Source organism: Olea europaea, chromosome 7, assembly GCF_002742605.1.
Source record: "Olea europaea var. sylvestris chromosome 7, O_europaea_v1, whole genome shotgun sequence".
NCBI classification, from domain to species: domain Eukaryota; kingdom Viridiplantae; phylum Streptophyta; class Magnoliopsida; order Lamiales; family Oleaceae; genus Olea; species Olea europaea.
In genome coordinates this window covers 3,625,042-3,638,889 of record NC_036243.1, presented here as the reverse complement: position 1 = coordinate 3,638,889, position 13,848 = coordinate 3,625,042, and positions in this window count along the sequence as shown.

The window sequence follows — 13,848 nt, the reverse complement described above, 5'->3', positions numbered from 1 at the left end:
ATTACCATCACTACATCATGGAGTGAAATCTATTATTTCCACTTGAAGGAAATTTCGACGTGTCTACAGAAATTAGAGATTACACAGTGATAACATTAAATTGTCAAATTAATTAATTAAATGCTCATTAAACTTATCCCTAAATGATAATTGCTCATTAATCAAGACATAAATAAGACATACTAAGTGAAAAATTAATAGCTAAAGATCTAATTTCATAATAATTTGTAAGCATTGATTAAGCTAATTTTTGAAATCATTCTCGACTCTTCAAAAGAAAATGAAGAGGCAAAGAAATGTGAGATATTAGTATAAGATATTGCAAGATAATGCTTCTATGTTTACGTACAAATCATAGCACTTCCATAGTGAGAATTGTACGATATTGATGTTGAAAAAATGACTTTGTTGAGCTAATTTTAGCACAATTTTAGGTGGGATCCGTTGGTTCAATTTGGAATATCAAAGTTGATTTATGTTCTCTTTCGTGAGAATATCGAAATTATATATTAACTTGTCAAAATTGATGTTCAAGTGAATGAGAAATTGGAGTTCCAATTGGACCATTGGAATATGGATATATGTGTAGGAGGAAAACCAATTAAAGTTTATCCCACATAGAAAAAAGATGGAAGAAAATACAACTTTATATAAGGCTATACTTTGGAAGTGTTTAATCATGTGTAACATAGAGGTGCTTTTCATGTGCTCGTGCATGGGGGTGCAAATCAAGGACTAAATTAGAATTTCGGATCTTGAACTTGTGTGATAGCATGACCAACTTACATAAATGTCGGACCGAACGGACCAAAAATTGACCCCATGGGAGTGTCCACATTTTACTTTTAATGACACTGTGTTAGAGGCCTCGGTTTGCTGGTTTCTTCCCTTTTGTTTGTAATTTTCTATTATGTTCTTCCAGTATATAAATAATATATTATATTCTGCTATAATTTGGCTAACAATTGAAGTCTTGAGTATTAAAATTTAGCATATCACATTCATGCTTATAAAACTTGTATTTGGACATCCCTAAAGGTCGTCTGGGCTTGAGTCTAACCGATTGGTTGTATATTGTGATTAGAAATAAACACTTCTTATTCCAAAATATATTTTCCGACTATGATGCACTCATTTTTAGCTACTGATTCATGATGAGAATTAAGGTTCAAATGCTTGTTTATTGCTCAATCATGAAGGCATAAGAAAAGGATTTTGGTTCTTTAATAGGGATGCAATAGTGCGCGTATGGTATGAGTCGGTCATTTCCACCCCTATTCTGTTGGGTATTTTGTTATTTTACCCTACATTCATACCCGATTAAAGCGGGACGGGATCAAGGAGGGTCACCTGCCCCATTTATCGCCTCATTTATTTTTTTCTTTTTATTTTTTGGTATTATTTTTTTGTCCTTAGTTAGTAAATATCATTACTTTTTTACCAATTTGTTAAAACAACTTATGTTCACTCTAAAAAATGATGATAAATCTATTACTTTTGTTGGATAAAAACTTAAATTTGAAATTAACTTTAAACGGGGCAATGACCCTCGTCCTGTACCTGTCCCATTTACCCGGTTAGGCAGGGCTCCAAAGGTATCAGATTGAACATATTCTTTTCCTGTCCCCTATTGTTTAACTTTGGATGGTTGTATATATTTTTCGAATACTTGCGCTCGCACTCAAGATCAAGAATGCAGTGGTTGCTGAAGGCTCGACACCATTTATCTTTGGTGTCTAATATTTCTACACCATGAGTATTACTGGTGATTTGGTGGTACTTATGAACCTCACGTAGTTATTCATATGTTTGAGGAGCATAAATGTGGGAATAAGGCCACGTGAGTGTTCGCTAAAAGTGCTTGTCGCAAGTGCACGGATCGGATTCAAGTAATAAAGTGAACCTTTTGAATCCGGATTGTGATCTCTTGAGGAATGTTTACTTTAAATTACACAACTTTAATTAATTTAATTCTATCAATAAAACAAACACACAATAAATATTTGATTATGGAATATAACTAAAAATCTACAAAATAATAAAAATCTTGAGAATTTTGTAAGCAAATGTGGTCGAGATTCATGATTTCGCTTAACCGTCATCTAATTAATTTCTCTAAAAACCAATTAACAAATTACTCATTTATGATGTTGGACACAATCTTCCAATTTTAGTTAATTACCTCTCTCGAGGGAAATTAACTCTAATTGATTGGTTTAACATACTATATCTCTATATCGATTAAAACCAAACAACCGTATTAACTCTATGTGAAAATAGTTCATTGGGTCACCTAGGGTTAAGAGTATGTTTCTATCTCCCGCACAAATTTAGGGTTTCTACTATTTGATTTAAAATGCACAATCTTTTCTCGAACGATGGACAAATCATAAAATATAATCACTCATTGACCACGTAAATGAAAATGCAATAATAACAATAGTAAAAACACATGAAAATAAATAACTTAACATCAAAGAGCAAATATTAAAATTAATTAAAAACTAGATTAAGTTAATGTCATAAATCTCAACACAAATGTTTAGCCCATGTTATATAAATGGTAAATTTCATACATTACATTGCAAGTTTGACAAAATAATGGAGAAAACGCAAAGTTATAGATGAAACCATTTTAGAGCTCGATCTTGCTTTCCCCAAATATTTTTCCACTCTTTTCTTGATATTCTGCTTTTTCCATTGATTGTGTCCTCCAAAATATCAAGGAAATAAAAAGGCAAGAGAAAAGAAAATGAGAAAAATAAAGAAGAAAGAAAAGAAAAAGATATAAAAAGAAGGCGCTCCAGCCCGAAAGAAGCAGAATCCAGAAAATCCCCGTCTCGTCTTTTTACAATTCATTAAAACCCTTTTCAGAAAATTGCAATACAAGTCCCCAGAATTTTGGACAAAAGGCAAAAAGGTCTCGAGCCTTATTTTGATTGTAAAAATGGCGCCTAGGCGCCGCCGGGCCTGATTTTTGTCATTGATGCAGTTAAGTCCTTGAGATAATTGCATGAAAGGTCCCCTAAACTTTAATTTTGTACAACTTGGTCCTCAAATTTTACTTTTCTTTCAATTATGCCCCCAAAATTGCAAGCCCATGTCCTTGAATTTTTCTTACTTGTGCACTTTGGTTACCGACTTCACGTTTTTGTACTCTTTTGATCCCTTTTCGCTCCATTTTACTTTGTTCTCTTTTCTTGGATGATTTTTACCTACAAAAGCAATAATTGCGTAATTGTGAATAGAAATTCGCTCATTTAATCAATATTTAGACTTATCTAGGTATTAAATGAGTGTGCAAAATTATGCTTATCAAATGTCCTCAAATTTAAGCTCTTGCTCATCCTGAGCAAGATTATGTACTAAAATAATCATGTAAAATAAGATAAAGATCAACATATTAGATAACTTGTTATCAATGAGTGTAAAATTTTATAATCAATTCACAAATATGTTCCAAGTAATACTAGCAAAATTAATTTGAGCTTATCTGATGTTTAATCAGTGTGTGTGCATAGTCACTTTTAATTATCATCTAAATTATAAAAAGGTTGTCACGATGGAAAAATTTTCAAACTCGCTCCAACCCGACCTTTTGTGGTCAAATATTTTCTTTCTCGTTTGTGAGATTCACATTCCTCAAATAGACGTGCTCTTTTCTTTCTCAAGGTGTAAATCTAAAGGTTGCTATCAATCACTATTTTCTTTTCCCGCTCTAATTTGGTTGGTTCTAATCGGCAATCTCAATATCTAATCACGGGATGATTCTCTACTAAAGAATGCTTTCACATTTTAGTTTATACTAAACAATTCAAACTCACTAGTTATCTAAACCCAAATATCAAATACAATTGCACAACAACAAATTTTTTTCTTCTTTTTTTTTCTCTATTTTTTTTTTTTGCTTTATTTCTTTTTTTTTTTAAATCCGAATCTCATGTTTTACTTCACTCCCGTAAACTTTCGTTTTGACCCTTGTAACGAGCTTTAAGTCGGTAACTCCCCGATTGTTTAGGCTATTTGGTACCGGGTTTGGAGATATCCCTACGGACTTGAGTCAAAAAGGTTAAGAAGTGAGGTCTAGGATTCAACAAGTACAATAACATTTTTTTTTTAAAGCGCAACAAAAATGGGGTTTACTCATTACCTAGCTTATACTTGGCAAACGACACTCCACACAAATATTTTCAACATGCATGAAATTAATACACTTCTAGATAATATCCTTCATCCGCTCGACATCCTCAAACTTATCTTATAATATGGTTAAGTCGAAGAGAAGTGGATATAGGTTGATATAAATTTTCAAACAACTCACAACCTAGTTCAATCAATTCAAAATTCTCTCCATCAGTTAAAAAATTTCCACATCTAGATAACAATTAAACATGACTATTGTGCTCAAAGTAATTCAGGATCTTAAAATGGATAAGCAATTTTTGAAAAAAAAAAAAAAAAGGTACAAATAGCATATTTGGTCATATATCATGAATCAATAACAATTTTAAACATCAAGCAACCCTAAACCAGGAAGGCTATCTAACATGTCAACACAAAATCACCAATTTAAGCACAATCACCTTCAAACTTAAATCACACATTGTCCTCAATGTATAAAGAACTAGATAAGAAGGAGGTTAACGAGACTTCCCTGATTGAACATTTGTGAAGAGGTACCAATACTTGACTTGGACTTGCGATGCTTTCAATGAGTTTCAACAAGTGACCTTCTTGTACACAATTTACCTCCAAACTTGTGAGAAACCATAGATATGTGGGACTTCAAAAATTACCTACAAAAAATGATAGCTAATTAAATAAAAATAAGAAAATACATAAAATTAAATAAAAAGATTAAAAATTAAGAAATTGGGTTGCCTCCCAACAAGCAATTTCTTATAATTTTTAGCTCAACTTTGGCTTTGAATCATGGGCACCTAAAGAAGGCTTTAGATGCCTTGCCCATTTTTCTTCATTTGGCTTTGTTCCACTTCTCATTTGATCTCCAAACATCGACATTGTCCTTTTCAATGTAGCAGGACTTCTCTATTCCATCCGACTCAACTTCAACTATGTAGACTTCCACCCCTACATGGGGTTTAATTACAAAATCAATATTTTGACAATCAATAAAGTTAAAAGAATATATGTTGATTTCATCCTCATTAATTGCCACATCTTTACTTGATTCCTTTGTGATCAATTCTCCACTCTTTTTAATCTCTTCTATCATAGTCGATATATCCTCGAGTTAAATGACATGTCCACAGTCTAGATCCACAGGCAGTGAGAAGTTGGTCTCATTGATTGCATTAAGCGGATTATACCCTCATTGTAGAAATCCTTCCTAGTACATGTAGTCTCCCATAAGCATATCATTTTCATCCAATTTGGCAAGCTCTTTGAAATACTTTGCAATTACCTTTTCGTTCTGTAGAGGAGGGCCATCTCCTATAATCTTAACATCTTCATCCCAATTGCAAGGTACCAAATCTCCCGCGAGCATGTACCCTTCATCATTTTTGTCAATGGCTTGTTTTCGACACCTCAAATAATTTCTAAACTTCAGAAGTTTCGATGTGTATAAAACTAGTATACGAAAACAAACAATTCACATCACAATGCATCGTGTAACAATTTTCACAACATGGATATCCTCCAAGCATATCTTGACTGTCCATATAGAGATTTGTCATTGAAACAATTTTGTTACTTTTCCAAAGTCAGAATACTGCAAATATTTGAAACGTACAGGGAGAGAAAATAAACACAAGGTAGATTAACAATATGGGGCTTAGCCAAAATACACAAAAACAAAAGCAATTAAAGGTAAATAAAAAGAAATTGTTAAAACTAAAATTAACTAAAGTGGTAATCAAAATAAAAACATTTCTTGACAACAGCGTTAAAAACTTGTTCGCTAAAAGTGCATGTCGCAAGTGTGGATCGCGTTTAAGTAATAAAGTGGATCTTTTGAGTCCGGATTGTCAATACCTCGAGGAATGTTTGCTTTAGATTACACAATTTTAATTAATTTAATTCTAACAATAAAAATAAACACAAAATAAATATTTTATTTTGGAAAATAACTAAAATTTCGCAAACTAAGAAAATATAAAAATCTTGAAAATTTTGGAAGCAAACGTGGTTAGGATTCATGGTTTCGTTTAACCGTCGCCTGATTAATTTCTCTAAAAGCCAATTGACAAATTACTCATTTACGATGTTAGACTCGATCTTTCAATTTTAGTTAGTTACCTCTCTCGAACGAAATTAATCCTAGTTGATTGATTTAACCTACTATATCTCTATGTCGATTAAAATCAAACAACCACATTAACTCTTTGTGAAAATAGCTCATTAAGTCACCTAGGGTTAGAGATCCACTACACAAACCTAGGGTTTCCACTATTTGATATAAAATGCACAGTCTTCTCTCGAACGATGTACAAATCACTAAACGTAATCGTTTATTGGCCACATAAATGAAAATGCAATAATAACAATAGTAAAAACACATGAAAATAAGTAACTTAACATCAAAGAGCGAATATTAAAATTAATTAAAAATTTATGTTAAGTTAATGCCATAAATCCCAACACAAATATGTAGCCCATGTTATATAAATAGTAAAAAGGAGAATATTTCATACAATACATTGCAAGTTTGACAAAAGAATAAAGAAATGCAAAGTTATAGATGAAACCTTTTTAGAGCTTGATATTGCTTTCCCCATATATTTTTTCACTTTTTCTTGTTGTTCTCCTTTTACTATTTATTGTATCCTTCAAAATACCAAGGAAATAAAAAGGAAAAAGAAGAGAAAAATAAAGAAGAAAGAAAAGAGGGAAAAAAAAAAAAAAAAAAAAAAAAAAAAAAGGCCAAAAAAAAAAAAAAAAAAAAAAAAAGGACGCTCCAGTCCGAAAGAAGCAGAATCCAGAAAATGCCCTGGTTGTTGTTTTTTTACAATTCAATTAAAACCCTTTTCAGAAAATTGCAGCACAAGTCCCCAGAGTTTTGAATAAAAAAGCAAAAATGTCCCTGGCCTTGTTTTGATCATAAAAATGGCGCCTAGGCCCAATTTCTGTTTTCAAGGCCGGAAAAAAGGCTTTTTGTCATTTTTGCAGTTAAGTCCATGAGATAATTGCATAGAAGGTCCGTCAACTTTGATTTTGTACAATTTTGTCCTCAAAGTTTGACTTTTCTTTCTGTTAAACCCCCAAAAATTGCAAGCACAGGACCTTGAACTTTCAGTAAGTTGTGCACTTTGGTTCCCAACATCACGTTTTTGGTACTTGTTTATCCCTTTTCGCTCCATCTTACTTTGTTCTCTTTTTTGAATGATTTTTACCTACAAAAGTAATAATTGTAAAATTTTGAGTAGAAATTCACTTATTTAATTAATATTTTAAGCTTATTTAGATATTGAACGAGTGTGTAAAAACACACTTATATTGGGTGAGTACATGGCAAACAACTTTTGCACTCTTTTGCTACTTAAATCTGTTCTGCACATAGATACCTATACATACATATATATTATCTCTGAAATGAACAACATACTAATTGATCTTCCAATACAGCAAGATTCAACTATCAATGGATCTCAACTTCTCTCTTGTCCATGTGTATATTATCAACACACTTGTACATTCACGTTAGACTGCATAGACCATAGCTCCAACAGTGGGTGAATGGTCGCATGAACTTTGACACTCAAATCAGATGGTGAAGTATTTTGAATGTGGGAAAAACACAATGAACGGAAGTATATTGTTACTAGGTTTTGGTACTTATTGTGTGTCAACCATTCAAAAACTCATCTTTAAATGAGAGAGATTGAGTATTTATAGGTAAAAGAGGCCCTCTCTGATTGCTTGACACACGACTTTATTTTAAGTGCTCAATTGTCACGTTCAATTGGGTCAATTCATAGTCATCAAATGCATGTGGTTCCATAGCCTAAATATGAGTTGAAAGTTGTGATCTGACTGGACACCGTTGTTGCAAAGTATCGCATCAATCATTTTGAGCAGTGTACTCTTACAATTTGGCTAAGGCAAGGGTTGCAGCAAATGTCATTGCCTCAGATTTATTTATTATAGAGGAGAAGTGACGCATCATCTTAGATTAGAATAATATTCTAGGTTAGGCATTTAGAGGAATGACCCAATCACCTCAAAAAAGACATTGAAAAAATAAAGCTAAATGTAGTGCTGACCTTGCATGACTCTTTACGTGACCTGTCTCATGGGTAAAGGCGTAACACAACTATACACAAATAAGAGAAAACAAAAGACAGCATATTTCCATTTACCAACACTTGGAGAATCAGACTTTGCACCATTAACTACTATTGATAGTAAGAAAACTTTTCAAGTGTATGTTACCAAGTTGTTCTTTAATGATCTTTGTGTATGGCTGAAGCCCATGTAGTTCGGAACAAGGACTAATTCTCAATTTCCCAAGACAAAACTTCATAAATTTTTTACGGGTGAAAAGTTCCGCGATGACCAGCCTTCATAACCATTAGAAATTCAAGAATAGGCATATATAGAAAAAATCATAGCTCATATATTTGATGAAAATAGGCACCATAATGATACTATATATCTATTTAATTTTATAAAGATATCAATACTTGAATTTGTAGTTATTTATGTATAAGTTGCTCATTTAAAATATTATTGGAACCTCCGAAGAGCTTCCAATGGTAGTTGATCTAGGCCTGCAGGTCAAGCATTTATATAAAAAGATCCTAAAAAGATTTCATATCAAAAAATGATACATCCGTTAACGCGTGATAGTTATTTTCACTTCAAATGAAAAGAGGGTTGTTTTTCGTTCTCGAAGTTATAATAAATAACTTATTGGTCGTAAAGTACCATATCTTTCTACAATAGATGCATTATTATATCTTGTGAATAGTTCATGATTCAATACCAGTTGATTATGAAGATGCGGGTTATTATTTGGAACTTATAAAGGTTATAAACCAATTTATTATTCACATGCATCTACCGTGACGATTTATGTGACAAACATGTCCAAAAGCATTATTTACTACAACATTTGAGAAGATAAATAAAATGTATATATTTAAGTAATATTATCGTGAGGAAAAGAAAATATACATTATAGTTTTTTCTTGACCGAGATTTTTAATGAGACAATTCTCATAGCCTGTACAAAAGATTTTAACGAGAAATTTTTATGTAATAAATGTTCATAATCTACAAGATTTTTATCCTTAACATACTTCTATGATTTAGTATCACATGATTAAAATCATAAATTACTAAAGAGAGCAACAAGAAGATATATATATATATTAGTTAGACCGTCATACTAACTACAATTAACCAATGAGAGATATATGAATATCTTGTATGACAACAGCGGCGTCGAAATGTTGGTGTACAAAATATAAATGGCTCGATACAAGGAATTTTATTTATTGAAATCAAGGGAATAGATGTATTCTTTTTCTTTTGCGCAAGTTTTGTTCCAATATATTTTCTGACAATATTTTAACGAGGTAGTATTTCCAAATTTTTGATAATTATTTGTATTTTTCCCTTCACTTGGTGTTTTGTCCCATTGAGTTTTTGCAGGGCCTTTAACGGTTATTATAAATAGTCATTGAAGGAGAAATGTTGTAAAATAATAAATAATGATGAATGACTAGTTACTCTTATTGAATTTATATAACTTTTCAACTTACTGTAAAGTGTATTTTGTTCAAATTGTATTTCTCATTGAAATTTTATATATAAAAATCAATCATTATAAGAAACTAAACTTGAGACTTGATCTTCAATTCTCTTATATTGTTCACTCTTTTTAACTTAGTTTTATAACATAAATTGCCTGATTATCCAATTGTAAAAAATAAAGGGTAAATATAATTTACACCTTATTTTTTTGTTAAGTACGTCAAGTCACAATTGGAGTCGTAATTTTTGCTTTACTCATTTAGGCACTTACATCTCTAATTTTTTATTTATTTATATATTTTTTTCATATTTTAATCTTAATCTTATTTTATCTAGTTCTTGATGACAATCAAAAAATCCATTACGATGAAGATTTGTATCAAGAAAGATAAACAATAAATATAAAAGCTTGACAATATATTTTTCCCACATGAGCATACTATTTGGACAGAAGTTGTTATCTAAGACAACGTGTATTAATTAATTAAAGATTAAAATAAAACATGATGAAAAAGAGATATAAGTCTAAAACTGAACAAAATTAGAGGATCTTCATTTTAATTAAAATTTTGTGCAGTTAAAAAAATTGTGGTGTGAATATAATTATAAAAAATAAATGAATGGTGCTAAAAAACGGATACATCTTAAATCTGGCCCAACCTAAATAGACTAATATAAAGCCCATACTAATCCTATTGAAAACACCAAACACAATTTTGACTTTTCAAATTTAAATCTCAAAGAAGCAAGGCTAAGGTTTAAACTTGATTTCATCTAGAAGTAGCAATGGATCAAGTTGAATGTTGTTTCTTTCTATCACTATTTTTTAATCCATACTAAGTATTAGTATGTACCCCCGATTTTGTTCTTTTACAATCAGTTGACAATGTTGAAATTATTCTGTATAATTCTTTATATAGATAATTTTTATTAGAACGAGTCTAATTTGACTAGTGTCCAAAAACATTGCTCGATTTCGTCTTTTGGCTCATAGGACTCATGAGTTGAGTTGAGCCACCCACAAGCCCATTTGATTATTAATTTTTTAAAATTTTAAAAATTGAAAAAAATCCTCGTTTTTCGGACTTTGGATCAACTAATTTTAATGTGGATGGGGTTAAAATCGTACAAGTGTAACACATTAATTCTACAATTTTTTTTTTAAATAGTCAAAAAAATTAAGATAAACAACACTCAAGAACTACGAAGTTAGATCTTATAAATCTTCAACTATTAATGCGTCCAGTTTCTCTTGGATTTAGAGCACGGTGTCTTCTCAATTCTTTAAATACATTAAACTCTCAATAAAATTTGCAATGAATGATATATATTTCCACAGAGTTTGAAAAGCTACATAAATGACATCTTTTAACCAATTTTACATCTTTATGAATCTAGATTGGAATTTTCTAATATTGGCATTAACAAATTGGCCGCATTCATGACCTCCCAAAAAATTTTGAAACAGTTCTTTATCATTTCTTAGAGTTCCATCTTTTAGAATATTTTCTTTCAATGCCATAATTAAAATTATACAAACAATGACACTAAAAGAGATCATTCGCAATAGGGAATTGTAGAAAGTGATAAAGACAGTTTCAACAATTTTCCGGAGGCTATGGAAACAGTCAATTTGTTCAAGTCAATATTTAAAAAGTATGTTCAAATGTAAATGTAGAATTGGTTGAACTCTGATTTGGAATAATATATAGAAGAAAGAGGTAGAATAATATAATTTATATTAGAATTGAACAAAAATATTTAAAACTAATTTAAAATATATTATTCCAACAATATGCTATATTCCGTTTATACTAGGTTTGAAGTCATCTAATATTTTTATGTATATTTTGAAACAGAAAACAAGTACAATTTTTATAACTTAGTTTACTGACATAAAGGTGGTTTAAGCTTATTGATAAATGTTTCTTGTTTTGGCCTTGGAGATTGGGGATCGAATCCGAGGGGTTACAATCAATTTTTATTATTTTTATTTTTTCATTTTTTGAAAAATTGGACTTTAGCATTTTTGGAAATATTCGTAGTCCTCCTTTAAAATTGGATTTTCAGTCCCCCCAACATTTGCTTCCTTTTCCATATCCCGTCACTTTTACATAATTTCATTGACTTTAGTGTCATATTTCCTCATGTTAGAAACACAAATTAATATTTTTGACGGGTAAAGTTGACAAAATATTATTTTATTATTATTATTTTTACGTATAGTTATTCAAAAGTTGATATCTTTATATGTTCTTACCAAAGCTCATGAAAAATATATATAATTTTATTGACTTCCGCCACTGTTTATCATCTTATTGGATGTCTAGTGATGTAAATAAGTCCGACTAGCATATGCAAATGAAAATAGTTGTTGCCTACAAATGCATAAGCTATGGGAGAACAGATCTAAAACTCTAAATCTAGCATATTAAATAGTTACCATTCTCAATCATTTATGTTTATTATGCAGCGTAGAAGGCATAAGAGAAGGATTTGGGTTCTTTCACTTTAATTGATACTACGGCTTGGCTTGCCCTCGAGACCAAGAATTCAGTGGTTGGTAGAGGCATTTGTCTTTGGGTTCTGTCTATTTCTACGCCATGAGGGTTGTTAACCAACCTTCCATAAAAGTGGAGGTAGGAGATCTAGCTAACAAATAGGATACACTGTAGCTGCATGGAGGAATTTGGTGGTACTAATGAACAATCATGCTACTTGTGCAATTTATTTTACAACTTGATTTACAATATATAAATTGACAAACATCACTTTCATTTATTTGAAAAGCTATTTTTAAAATCAACGTTCAGAATTTTGCAACACACTTGTTGTCAACCAAGTTGTGCAAAAATATTGTACAAGTGACTTTATTCACTAATGAATTTCAAGTAGTAGACATATAAATGAATGGGTTGGATGGATTTATGATTAACATAATCATGACTTCTCAAACATTAAGCATCAAGTTTAGTATGTGGGCCACCATAAACTCAATTTGAAGAATAATTCTTTGTAGGTTTGTGCATTGCGAACTTGAACCCAAAGTTGCATTGTAATAAGCAAGACCTCCAAGGATAGATCCGTCTGCACAAGAATAATGCCATTTACTCCTACTGGGGTTATAACTCTGATCTATGTGATACTAATGTGACGTTAAATGATAAATATAATTAAATAAATTATTTAATTTCACTTTTTATTTAGCATTTTAACTAACATCACGTAAATCGAGATTATAGCCTTAGTGAAATTATATTATAACCTCAGTGGAATTACATAGACTAAGGTTATAATCCCAATAAGGGACTAAATAGCACTACTATTTACACAAAAAAAGCTTTATAATTCATTCGAATAGTCTTAGCTGGCATCTTAATTATTGATATAACTCAGCTTTGAATCGACTTAGAAGGATTAATAGGCTTCAATTTAGTTAAGCAATTACTTTCGTCAATTGTAACAAACAAGCATATCATCAAGAAATTGTAAAATTTTTAAGCAAAACAATACTAACATCCACCTCTTTATGCCTAGCTTTTCATGCAACATAGTAACCCAAATATGACCACAGTATGTGCAAATGACTTCCCCGAAACAGAATTAGCATTAGCATTAGCATTTATAGTGTTATTTAAAACCAATTGCTCTCCTACAGTGGACAATATGATACAAATCAACGATAGATTAAATCTAGTTTAAAATTGTTTAATCCTATATTCTAAGATGAAGATCTTGTTAGTTTTATGCCCTAAGTCCAATCAACCTTGGACATAAATACTTTTATTATATAATTGATGCAACTTTATGGCAGATTATTTAATTAATGTTAAATTAAATTGAATAATAGAGTTCCTAGATTCAAATCATGATAATATATTAATTACAAGGAATTGTAATTGTGAGATACAAATTACATATAATTGAATCTTAAATCGTCTATGGTCGTAAGTAATAACGAGATACATATATCGTTATTACGGATAGACTATTATGTGTGACATTTCTTACTTATGAAGTAAGTAGCTGATCTCACAAACTAAAGTGTGATGACACTTAAATGAACACGTAGATATTTTGTTGTAGAACAAAATATTGAAGACTCGTTGAGAATGGATAACTATCTGA